Source organism: Marmota marmota, unplaced genomic scaffold (assembly GCF_001458135.2).
Source record: "Marmota marmota marmota unplaced genomic scaffold, marMar, whole genome shotgun sequence".
Classification (NCBI taxonomy): Eukaryota; Metazoa; Chordata; class Mammalia; order Rodentia; family Sciuridae; genus Marmota; species Marmota marmota.
In genome coordinates, this window is record NW_026000241.1 from 11,444,269 (window position 1) to 11,456,760 (window position 12,492).

At 37.1% G+C, this 12,492-nt stretch overlaps 1 protein-coding gene across 2 annotated transcripts in view; it reads right to left on the reverse strand.

Moving 5' to 3' along the window:
- Snrk (SNF related kinase) overlaps positions 1-11,677 on the reverse strand; it is a 46,917-nt gene extending 35,240 nt beyond the window's left edge. Inside the window, exon 1 of one of the 2 annotated variants that reach the window (XM_048795000.1) lies at positions 9,034-11,677. The gene's annotated coding sequence lies outside the window, so the exon portion shown is untranslated. The remainder of the gene's footprint in view (positions 1-9,033) is intronic. The other variant, XM_015489410.2, reaches the window with a different exon arrangement.
- Between the last annotated feature and the right edge of the window lie 815 nt (positions 11,678-12,492).

Sequence of the window (12,492 nt, forward strand, 5' to 3'; positions counted from 1 at the left end):
GGTTCATGAAATACCCACAACAGGGGCCATAGAGAGCACCTTTACAAAATACTCCTCTGTAAAGGCAAACAAAAATCAATTCTGATGATTGATTTCTGGGTATCTGTGAACCCAAAAAGCATAATAAAGAGACTTGCCATACGATAGTAAAATTAAACTATCACTATGAATGTGAGCAGATGACTTATATCAAGTTTATGGTACAGTAAGGTAATGTTAACTAAGGTAGCCTTGCAGGCATTTCCACAACCTTGAATATCACACAAACAACTGAAAGGCTTAAACATTCACATTCACATCTTACACTAAAGGTGAGCAGTGTCCAGGTAATCATTAAGCCCAAGTTCACCTGCATTTGGGGGAAAAGGAATGCAAGGGAATAGGAAAAAGTAGGCAGGAAAGGTGAAAGAAGGAAAGGTAGGTGACCTCTGGATGTGAAAACAAATCTGCTGCTGCAAAGGAGAGAATGAGGACAGAGAGTTATGCAGCATAAATAAAGCCAACAAAGCCAACACAAAGATCCACAACTAGAGATGGGCAAACCCTGGGATGCAAGCCTGCTCCAAGTCAGGTATGATGATAGCTCCTCCCATTATGCCTACCTGCTTCTCTCTTCAAAATCCCTGTTTCACCCAGTCTCCATGGCAAGACAATGTACTAGTCCAGTGGCGGAGCACTGGTTCTGAAAGTCAATAACTAGATTTGAATCTCAGTTCAATCACATGCCACAGGACCTCAATAGTTACCCAACCTATCTATATGGTCAGTTTCCTCACTAGAAAATGCTAGTTATAAGAAAACAACAACCCCATAGACTGTGGTCAGGATTAAGTGAGTTAATACAGGTAGAATGCTTAAAATAATGCCCAGCATAGAGTAAGCCTTCAGTAAGTACAATTCACACCCATGCCCACTGTTAAAATGATGGCACTTCCATTTCCCAAGAACTAATTCTTCAGTTGTTCACCCAATTTCAAAAAACGAATTCACTGAACTAGTATTTCTTTTGCTGTCATAAAAATTCCATCCAAATTTGCAAAATATATCAAATTTAAATTGGGTGTTACAAGATTTTAAGGTAAAGAAAATAATGCCTTTAGCTGAGCATCAAAGTCTGATGATTTTTCAATAAAACATCCCAAACCCCCCCCCCAAGTATCTACTTTTAAGATATTAAGATAATTTTCTATCAAATTTACCCTTTAAAAAAGGATTAAGTGTTCCTTTACTTTTTTCCCATCACAGTGATATATTTAAAAAACTTGGAAAGCACAAAAATTAAAGCAAAAAATAAAAAGATATCCATAGTGCTAGCACTGAAAATTGGCACTACTGATATTTTTTTGGTGGTCAATATCGAAATATTTATATATGGCAACTTTTGTTTTATAAATGCATGATCATTATATCATATATCTTGCTTTTTTCATGTAACATATTTTACTTTGGTTTAATATTTTTGTTTCAATTATGAATTAAGTATCTGTTTTGTTTAGGAAAAAAATACAACTAGAATATGCAAATTAGTGAAAAGGGGATTTAAGAAATATCATCCATTATCCCATCACCTTTGATAACATCTGTTAACATTCTGCTACACAGTCTTTCTTTTCTATGTATAATATAGGCCCAGACACAATTTCCTTTTTTATAAAATAAGATAGTACATGGAGCAAGGGAGGTGATGTGATGTCAGGGACAGAGAAAGGTTTTTTGCACTTTTATAAATATTTCTCTCCAAAAATCGACCCGGAGGAGTTAGCACAGTTCACTTTAGGAAATTTGAGACATGCTGAATAGTGCAAAAGAGAAATTAATTACAGGTGATTTTTTAATCTCATGGATGATGACTTCTTCATCAGGTCTAGGTGTACATCTTTCATTCTTAGGCTTCTTTACAAAGTTAAGATAGTCACGAAATTTGATAGCTACTTTATACATTTTCTCATGTATTAAAATCTTCAGTAATTTTAATGACTATATAGCTAAAAGGACTGCTTTTTAAACAGCAAACACCATTAAATTAGGCCATTCTAAAGCAGCCTTCTTATTCAGCACATGTTCATACATGTATATAACTAGGCTGGACCTAAATGAAACAGGCCAACTTGCCAAGAGTGTTTATAATATGGAAATTCATGTTTGAGAAACAAGTACTGGTATGTGTTGCAAGAATCTATTGATGTTCTCCCAGCTAAGAGAGGAGAAGCAACTGCAGGGTGTGGGTGTGGCTGGAGAAGAGGAAGGAAGTGTGGGTGGCCGTACACACGTTTTGCAAGCTGCCGAAAACAGTTGTAGAACCAGCCCCTGTTAAATGTACTGTCAATTTGTAATCCACTCTGCTATTCTTGTTAAAACTCACTTTTAGCTTTTTGTTGACATCACTACCACTGCAGTTTGGTCTATATATCAAGCAAATGTTTCCTACTCACTCCTCTCCCCCAGTACAGGTAAGAACAAAACAGTATAATGGCCCAAGATGGCTCTCCCTAGATACCACTTTGGACCAACCCACTGCATGAGAAAGTGTAAGAATTTAAAATAAAAGAGCTGTATGCAAGTGTAAGGCTACTTATATAGGCTCTCTACATTTTGTTTGGAATATTATAATATTTTCCCCCAAAACCAGTCCATCAATATCCAGTCTCTGAAGGCAGTGACTGGGTTGCTGATGCAGATCAATCCTTGAAGTGCTGGTTTAAGTAATCCTTGTTTCCTCTAAGTGAAACAAGCTACAGTTTCAGAATATATCAATGAATCTGAATGTACTCAAGAGTCAGGCAAATCATTTATTAGCTGATATAGAGTAGTTCTTAGTATTTGTAGAGGGAAAGGGGCTAACATCCAAGCCATAAAACTTGGATCAGCAACACAGATAATTTGAGATAATAAGCTCAAATTCCTAAACAGAACATGCCTCTTGTTAAAGTGAGAAAAAGACTAAGTGTGTTCACCATTTCTACCTATCAGTAATGGTGATATCCTGGCATAAGGTATAATAAAGAATGACTTAAACAAAAGCTGGTGTGTAGAAATTACTCCAAAATAAATCAAACCAAACCACCATTACCCATTATTCCCAGAAAAACAGAATGTAAACTGGAAGCTGTGGAAAAATTTTAAATGTTTATAATCTAAATCTCTTTTTCCAAAGCATGGTCAAAACTCATTTTAACTCTCTATCTCCCCCAACTCCTCCAATTTGGGATGGAGATAACCATTAAAAATCAATCAATCAATAAATAAAAGGTAAAAAATAATGATGGAAGAGGGAAGGGAAAAAAAAACTCCTTAAATACTGGCTGACTTTGACTAAAAAGAGAATCATTTGGAAATTTTCTTAAACTGGTGGAGTCAGAAGTTAAGTTTCTGAAAAAAACTTGCCAAGATGTATTTTAAGAGCCTTAAAAATTGTTCATGTCCTCAATTAATATTACTACAGGTTTATCATCCCTAATCTGAAATTCTCCAAAATCTGAAACTTCTTGAGTGGCAAAGTATTGTAGAACATTCCATTCCATAAACCTTTTGTGACAAAAAATAATTAATATGTGTATAAGATGTATATGAAACAAATGAGTTTCATGTTTAGATTGGGGTGTCACCCCTACAATGTCTCATTATGTATATGCAAATATCTTAAAATCTAAAGAAGAAACAAACTCCAAATCCAAACATTTCTGGTCCCAAGCATTTCAGATAAGGGATATTCAACATGTGCTAAATTTGTTTCTTAAAGATGCAGATAAATACTTATATTCAATAATGTTCAGTGATGTTTAAATATGCTCCCCAAGTCAGAAATAACCTAAAAGTCTATAATACAGAAATAGTTAAATAATCGTAGTATATTCGACATTAGTACAATGCTAGTACATTTAAGACTATTTACTCTGGGGAAATTCTTACAACATAATGTAAATAAAAAACTTTATTTAAAAAAAAAAAAACTTTATATACTAAATTTCATAGCATATGATCTCATTTTTCAAAAAGCATATAATTTGTATGAATGTATATTTTAAAATCTAAAATATTAAGTAAGATTACAGAGTTTTTCCTCTATGGTAAATGGTAACAGCTCACCATTTACCCTCAGTGAATATGTGCTGCTTTTATAATCCAAAAGAAACAGAGGCTATTAAAATTTTTACTTTCTATAATTATTCATTTACTTTTATATTAAGAAATAAACCAATTTCTCTCAAAATACTTTCTAATACATATTTATGTAATCTTAATAAACAAAACATATTTGATGAAATATTCTGCTTCCCCCAAGGGAGAAGGTACATAATTCCTTCAGGCTGAGGAACAGGAATACTGAGTCATTTTCATTAACAAATAATTTGAGCCCTAACTGTGGAGGACACAATGCAGTTCCTGCCCTTTAAAATCTTACAAAAAATGAGTTAAGAAAATAGAATCTACATAAAGAGAGATAAATAATCACACATGTTAGTCTTTGAGGAAAGGAACTAAGGAAGAACAGGATCACCAAAGGCAGGGGTTAGCCCACAGACTAGGGCTCATTCTTCAGTGGGGAATAGCGAAACATCATTACTGCAGGTAGGGTAAATAGAGGCAGCCAAGTGGGGAGTACATATGGCTGGTTAGCTCAGGAAAGGGGAACACCAGTGTGAGTAAAGTTAGGATTTTGGGTGGAGGTGAGGTAAATTCTGTAAGATTAAGGAGAAAGCTGATTCTGTAGAAACCCTAACGGCTCACCATTTACCCTCTCAAAACTGATGCAAAACTTGCCATACTAAATAATTCATCACATATCTACCTTTGAATTATAGCTCAGCTTAATCAAAACATCAGAGTTAAAAATGCACAGGCAAAGTTTCTTGTAAAAGAATTCTTTTACAAGAATATGAGGTCAAGAGAAGATACCTTTAGGTACCAATATGAAAGCAAAATAGAAATAAGATCATTTAGAGACTTAAACCAATTTAAAAAGTTCATTGTTCAGTTCAAAGTTACCTAAATCACCAATTTCTGTTTTTGACTTGTTACAAGTTCTCTCATTATTACCCATATACATTCTATTCTCCTAAAAATCTACTACTAACCTCAATAAGGTTATACAGAAATAAATTTTACAGCATAACTAGTTGATTTTTGTTTCACTTCAAATTTTAAAAATGCTTTTTACTCCCACAATTACTTAACAGAGTGCCAGTATTATTTGAAATATAAGCCTTAAAAAGAGGAAACAATTTAATTAGTAGGAATTTATATACTCACTTTTAAAATTTTTATATCATTTAATTCCTCACAATAAGTGACATAATAGAGGCATCATTTTTCAAATGAGAAAGCAGGGCCAAGGAGGTGAAGGACTCATTCTGCCTCAGTCCTAAACCCTGTAAGAACTATTTAGATTAGACCCCAGACCCCACTAACCTGGGCCTTACATTTTTCTTTCTTGTGCAATACAAAGCTTCACTTTTCTTTTTCTACTATGGTTTCTCCTGAGAAACTAAAGCACTATAATAAACCTACTTTGACATTTCTGGTGTTCCTCCAATTCTGATATGCCCAGTAAGCTACCTGCCCCAGCAATCAATTCAATAAAGGAAATTCTCCAGTGCCACTAAAGAATCGTCTAGTAAACACCATTAACAAATAATTCAGTTAAAAACTTTTTGAAATGTTTAGAAACTATTTGTTAAGTCAAGGAAGGAAGTTACAGGCAAATAACCATTCAAAAAACAGGCTGGGTAATTATTAGTTATCTAGAAATTGAATGGCATCTTGAAAATAACTTCCTACAATTGTTTGCATACAATTTTGTGGATGGCAAGATATCCCCCTACCCCCAGCCAACACCAACTTAATCAAATAAAAATTTAGGCAGGTTCTATTTTCTTCTTAAAACCTTCAACCTTTCCTAAACTGCAATTTAAGTGCACCAGGCAAATTATATTCTTTCCAGTTGTTTTCTGAAAAAGTATTTTCCTTTACAAAAGGATTAGTAAATACTTATCAGATAGGAAAGCAAGTACAGAATCAATCCCTGAAACTGTACACAGAATATTACAAATATTATAAATTTCTTTAAAAAGTACCATTCATAATGCTTTATGCCAATAAAGTGAATGATGTAAAACAGAAAGCAAAACTTTACCTTAATATTCACTCAGCCTAGCCAGGTGTGGTGGTGCATGCCTGTAATACCAGCAACTTGGGAGGCTGAAGCCAGAGGATTGCTAGTTGGAGACCAGCCTCAACAATTTAGCAAGGCCCTCTCTCAAAATGAAAAATTTAAAAAAAAAAGGGGGCTGGGAATATAGCTCAACAATAAAGCATCCCTGGGTTCTGGACACCAAAAAAAAAAAAAAAAAAAAATTCGCTCAGCCTTTGTTCACTGCTAAATAAAAAGGCTATAAGAAAGGGGATGGGAAGAAGGGAGGGGGAAAGTGCTGGGGAGTGATATTGGCCAAATAATGTTGTTACATATTTATTTATAAACATGTAACAACAAATTCCACTATTATGTACAACTACAATGCACCAATAAAAAAATGTGGGGGAAAAAACAAATTTAGTTCTGACACAATAAAGAAGAAAAAAAAGGGAGGAGATATACAATATCATTCTTAGAAATCCACAAATACTGTACACTCTAGCTTCTAAACCTGTCCATGAATATTTGTTAGTATACTGTCCTAAATCTACAATGAACTTCATATAGATGAGTCATACTGTAAAACTTGCTTTTAAAAATCTAAAACATAAAAGATGACATATACAAATATTACCCCAGCTATGCAACATAGAGTTAAACACAATAAAATGGGGTGTCAATCATGAAGCACTGGGTTGGATCCTCGGCACCACACAAAAATAAAATAAAGACATTGTGTCTACCTAAAAAACTAAAAAAACTAAAAAAAAAAAAAAACCCATACACAATAAAATGACCTAAGAGGTATGTACACACATACAGGGGAGTGGGAACATGAGAGAAGAAGTACCACATGGTCAGCTTCTCTTTATTATCTTCACTATAAGGTACGTATTAGGAATGATCAAAAGTCATTTTTTCAGTCAATATGCAGAGCAGCATGACAGAACAATGAAGGGTAAAAGTCACTCCACTTATATGAACAAGCATGTCTTTATCTATAAAACAGATAATCACCACCTTCTAGTTACTGTGAAAGCTAAGCAGGACAATACACAGTTAAAAGGTGTGAGTGGGATGAAACTTACAAATGATGCTTTCCCCCAACTTTTTAGAACTGGCCTACCTCCCTGGAATCTCCCAGGAGATTCCAATACTAGAGAGGGGTAGTAAATTTGGTTCCCCACCTTCTTGTTATCAGTACCCTCCCCAATTAGCCCAACATCCCAACTGGATATATACTAGAAAGGTACCGACTCAAGTTCTTTACAACTTCTTACAGGAACAGATATGCAAAAAGAGGTGTCCTTTCTCTAAATATACTTTGGGGAGGTCATAGAAGTATTCCCAAAGAATTATGTTTTCCTTTTTTTCCGCCAGCAGTGCTGGGGATCCAACCCAGGGCTTCACGCCTGCTATGCCAAGTGCTCTAATGCTGAGCTATACTCTCAGCCCCACAAAGAAACTGTTTTGAGTGTTTGAGCCAAGAACTGCAATTGGGACAATAATACATGCGGATCATAGGAAACAAGGTCAGACTGGAAGATAAGGGCCAAATATCCAAACAGCTTTGAATTCCATATAAATGACCAATTTATTTGTCTCAGATGTGGCTAGCCATCACCCATGTTTTAGGGTCCTGCTTAAAGTTCACCGTCTTGATCATTCCCATGCCCTCCCCACCTTCCTGCACACACCAGTTCTCTATACCCACCCACAGCACATTATGTCCTATACCATTATTATCACAACTATGAGAACATATAATTATTTGTGATCAATAATCTGCATACCCTACTAGACTAACTGAGAAGTTCAGTCCATGTAAGGACCAAGTCCATTTTATTCAGCTCTATATCCCAGGGCCTGCCAAGTATAACATCTACCTAAAATATATGTATACATTCTGTTAAATGAACAAATGAATGCTAGCATAAGCCGCCAAAGAATCCTGAACAGGAGAATGGCAGTTTAACAAATCACTCTGGCAGCAAAAATGAAGATCAGACTGGAAGGGTAAGACTAAAGCTGGGAGACAAGTAAGGAGACTACTGGAAGTGTCTCCAGGTAAATAATTACTTAAAGGCTTAAAAATAAGGGCAGTCACTATCCAGGTGATGATAAGAATGTTGTGGAAAAGATTTGTTTCAGAGGCAGAATCCAAGAACTTGGTGCACAGGAATAAGGCAAATATACAATGACTCTAAAGGAGAGTGACCCACAGTACCATTCTCTCAGACTGAGAATACAGAATGGGAACACTTCCTGAACATCTAGCAGAGTGGAAGATTTGCTTCTAGCTCTAAAATTCTGTGACTGAAAAACAATTTAAATCCAACCTACCTGTATTAAAGTAGGCATAGTCTCTATTAACAGGCTCATAAGAGCAACAAATTAAAGCTTCAATTTTAAAGTTTCATCATCAAGACATTTTCCGGGTGCACAGATGGTACTGGGCATTACTCCAGTCTGGGGATATACAGGTCTAGGAAGTGGTCTTTGGTCTTCAAATAGCTGCCAGTCTTTTGAGTTTGAGAATGATAACTGCATGCCAACAACTGAGAAATTCAGACCCAATGAGGCTGTGATTTGACCACAGCCACATCGGGTGACCAATGCTTCTGGAGCATTTATTTCATAACCTATATTAAAGAGTCTAGAAGGAAAAAAAAAAAAAGAGTCCAGGCAAATATATAGTTGAGGGCATACGCATTTAGATGGAGAGACCCAAAAGCAAGACTGGGTCTCGTTTTGAGCCTGGAGACACTTTACAATTTAAAACATGTCCTATGGATAGATAATGCCCCCTGACTTTGAAGTAACTGTTGAGTAACTGCAGCAGACTAGGAAGCACAACATAAGAAAGGTATAAAGGCCTGGTTTGTCAAGGAAGAGCCTACCTGAGAAGAAGCCAAATGCTGAAGGTGCCAAAGCAGACTCTCAGGAGGCTCTGGAAGTGACAGCAGAGAAATATACATTCAGGGAAGGCAGAGCAGGAATCTTCTTTTAGACAGGTTCCTCCCCTACTAATGGCAAGAAATGGTTTTCCAAGGGATGTAAGGCCACAACCCAAAGCAGATGTGCAGAAAAGCAAATGAGGAAATTCACACCTCATGGGTGTGAATACCATAGTTCTGGATCATCCAAAGCAGACAATACACTTTCAGTACTCACACTTGGGGCCATTAAGCCCAAGGGATATGACACCAGTTCTTTCCAACCCAAAACAAAACAAAACAAAAAACCTTCCTCATTGTCCCTCAAAGATAGAGCCCCATTCCCCTTTCTTTTCAAATGCATTGAAGAAAGAACAGCTACATCCTCTCTTTCAACTCCTTTTCACCCACTTGGATTTAAGTTCTCCTGACACCTGACCTCATTTTTCTCAGCTTCCCTGAATCCTGATCCTCTTTCCCTTTTCCTTTTAAGACCAGTTCAACCATTACCTTCTCTAGGAAGCATTCCCAGGTCAGACTGTTCATTGCCCCTACTTCTGCAGGGTTTTTTCCTATGCTCACCAAGGCATGCTTCAATTCTTATTATGTACTTTTTATTCTTATTATATAGTGTTCCCCCTATGTCTTCTAAGCTCCTAAAGGCAGGACTGGTTTTTGTTAACTTCTCTACTGCTATCCTCTACCCCATGTCCCCAAATGTATACAAAGTTTCCATGAATAAATAATCAAAGGTTAAGTTTATTTTCAAAATTCCTAGAATCTACTCAACTTTTCAAACTAAGCTGCTCTAAGAATTTACCTGCATATGGACACCAGGAAGTACCTATATTCTGAGTAAATTTTCTTACAGAAGTATCTTGACTCAAAAGTCTACCTTATGGTTTATTAAGCAAACAGCTGTAAAGTTGTAAAATTAAGCCTTTGGAGTCCCTTATCTATGTTTTTAATTCCTAAAATTCTGTCCCATGTGGAAAATTCACTTGTACTCTTTTCTTCCTAGGCCGTATAATGAATGACCTCTTCAGCTCAGACAAGAACCACAGGGAGAAAAAAAAAAAGCATACCTTATTTATACCAATGTTTAGAACCATGGCTGTTCAATATCTCCAAAAATAACTTTTTTTCTATTTAGTTTCACTTTGAATATGAAGGAAGCACCCTTGGTGAAATTTAGATGTGCAATATTTCCTGTGGCCAGTAAAAATATGATGAATCTCCTTCAATTTTAATGAAGACATTTAAAATTCTTTCTTTTATTTTTCGTTTATATGATTAAACTTGAACCAATTTGTATTTCTGGTTTAGAAAAGTACACATAAAATTAGTATAACTTCTAAGTCTTCATTAAACTAATGGATCTTAATGCAATAGCACAGAAAATAAAGAGAGTAAATTTTGTGCATAAAATAATAACTGATTATGGAAATTTTAAAAATTGGAAAGTGACACTCAAGTTTCCTCTCCAAAAGTCCTGAAAATAGGAGTATTAAGAAAAGTTTGCACCATGCACTTGATTTTCTACACTGCTTCAAATATGACCTTGGGAATGTCATGTAATTTCTCACATTTTTAGTTCTGTAAAATGGGAATGTCATCTATTTTCCTCACAAGGACAATTATACAAATAGAGAAAAGAATCAATATATATTTGGTGTTCTTTAAAAAAAGAAACTTGTCTAATTAGTATGCTTTAATCACTACTTGTACAGTACATTCCTCTTCAGGAATCCAATTCCAAGAGAAATATTTAAGCAGACGTTGAAGACAGATTTCCTTAAGGGAATGATTTTATAAATATGGAAAGCAATGTAACAAGATTATAAATTAACAAGTTGATTACATAAGCCTGAGAACCCAGGCTTTAGAGTACACATTCTGAGAAGTTAAAGACTGATATGGGACATGGAAACCCAACCCTTTCAGGGAACCCAAATGAGGCTTTTGATTTGTGGAGATTCAACAGGATGCTCAACACTTGCAGTTCCATCACTTGCAAGCCATGCTTCACCTTAAAATCTGACATTAAGTCTGCTTCACCACCTCCTAAGACTTTGAGAATGCTCTCAATTAAATGGAAGGGAAAGAAATAACCTGATACTTTGAAAGGTCCTGGATCCCCATCGGTCTATAGACTGAGGAACCCCACTGCTTAATTCCCCCCAAACATTGCACTTGATCCAAACTCCCTATGAAGCTACTGGATTGTATCTGATCCAAATGCGAGCAATAGCACAGCTCCAGGAACCCGTAGCATAAAAGGCTGCTACTCTCCTGAATCCCAAGTCGAAGTCCAAGGCAGGAAGGTTTTTTTGCACAATGGTCCAGAAAGAAATCAACAGGCGATGGCTATGGAGAAGAACGTAGGTTTTCCCATCCGAAAAATTCTGACTCTCCCCTGGGAACGATGCTGCTTCTCCTCAGCCCGCTGTCCTTTCTCTACAGACAATATCCCCGTTCTATTGTAAAGCTGCAATTTGACCGAGAAACCCTCGTACCGCAGCCAGATTTCTAGATTCGCTTAAAAACAGAAAACAAATTAAGAACGCAAAGCCCACTGAGAGGCCGCCCGGGGCGGGGCGCGGGGCCGCGGCCTCCGGGTGCCGCAATNTCCTTAAATATTCTGTAGGAATTACTGATGAAACCAGCTGGGTCTAAGGTTTTCTTCTTGGGAGAAAAATTACAGATTTATTTCTCGGTAAATACATTTGTAATTTATTTATTTCTTGTGTCAATTTTGCCTGCCTTCCCTTTGTTCCTCCCCTCCTTCCCTCATTTCTTCTTTCCTTTCCTCCCTCCTCAGTTCTGTTTCTGTGGAGTGTGCCCTCACCAGAATCTAACCACAGTGGCACCTTGATCTTGGACTTCCAGCTTCTAGAAGTGTGGGAAATGCCTGTTGTTAATCCAGGGTCTCTAGTGTTTTTGTTATAGCAAACCGACTAAGACAAAGGTTGATACAGGCTATGCTATGGGCTACTAGGAAATAAACAAGAGTGACGTGATGGAGTGACTAGGATGTGAGGGGTGGGGTATTATTTCAGAGAAAGGGGACATGAAAAAGAGCTTGTCTACAGAGGTAACCTGTAAGTGGAAGGATGAGAGTGAGCCAGGCATGGAAAAAGGAGAGGAATAGACTTGTGGACCCAGAGGCAGGCTAGGGCAAGAAATGAGGGCCTGAGGCAGGTGCATGCAGTGTTAAGAAAAGAGCAGGGGATACAGCATGCTGAGGGAGGCGGGGCCGGGCTGGGGCGCACCTGCGGCCGGCGCGCAGGCTGCTGGAGGGCATCCTGGTGGTGGCTGGAGGCGGGCGAAGCCCCGTTGCGGTAGCTGGAGGTAGCGGGAGAGGCACCGGAGGAGCTTGGGGACTATGCTGGAGGATGGACCAGGAACACCAGACAATGGCCG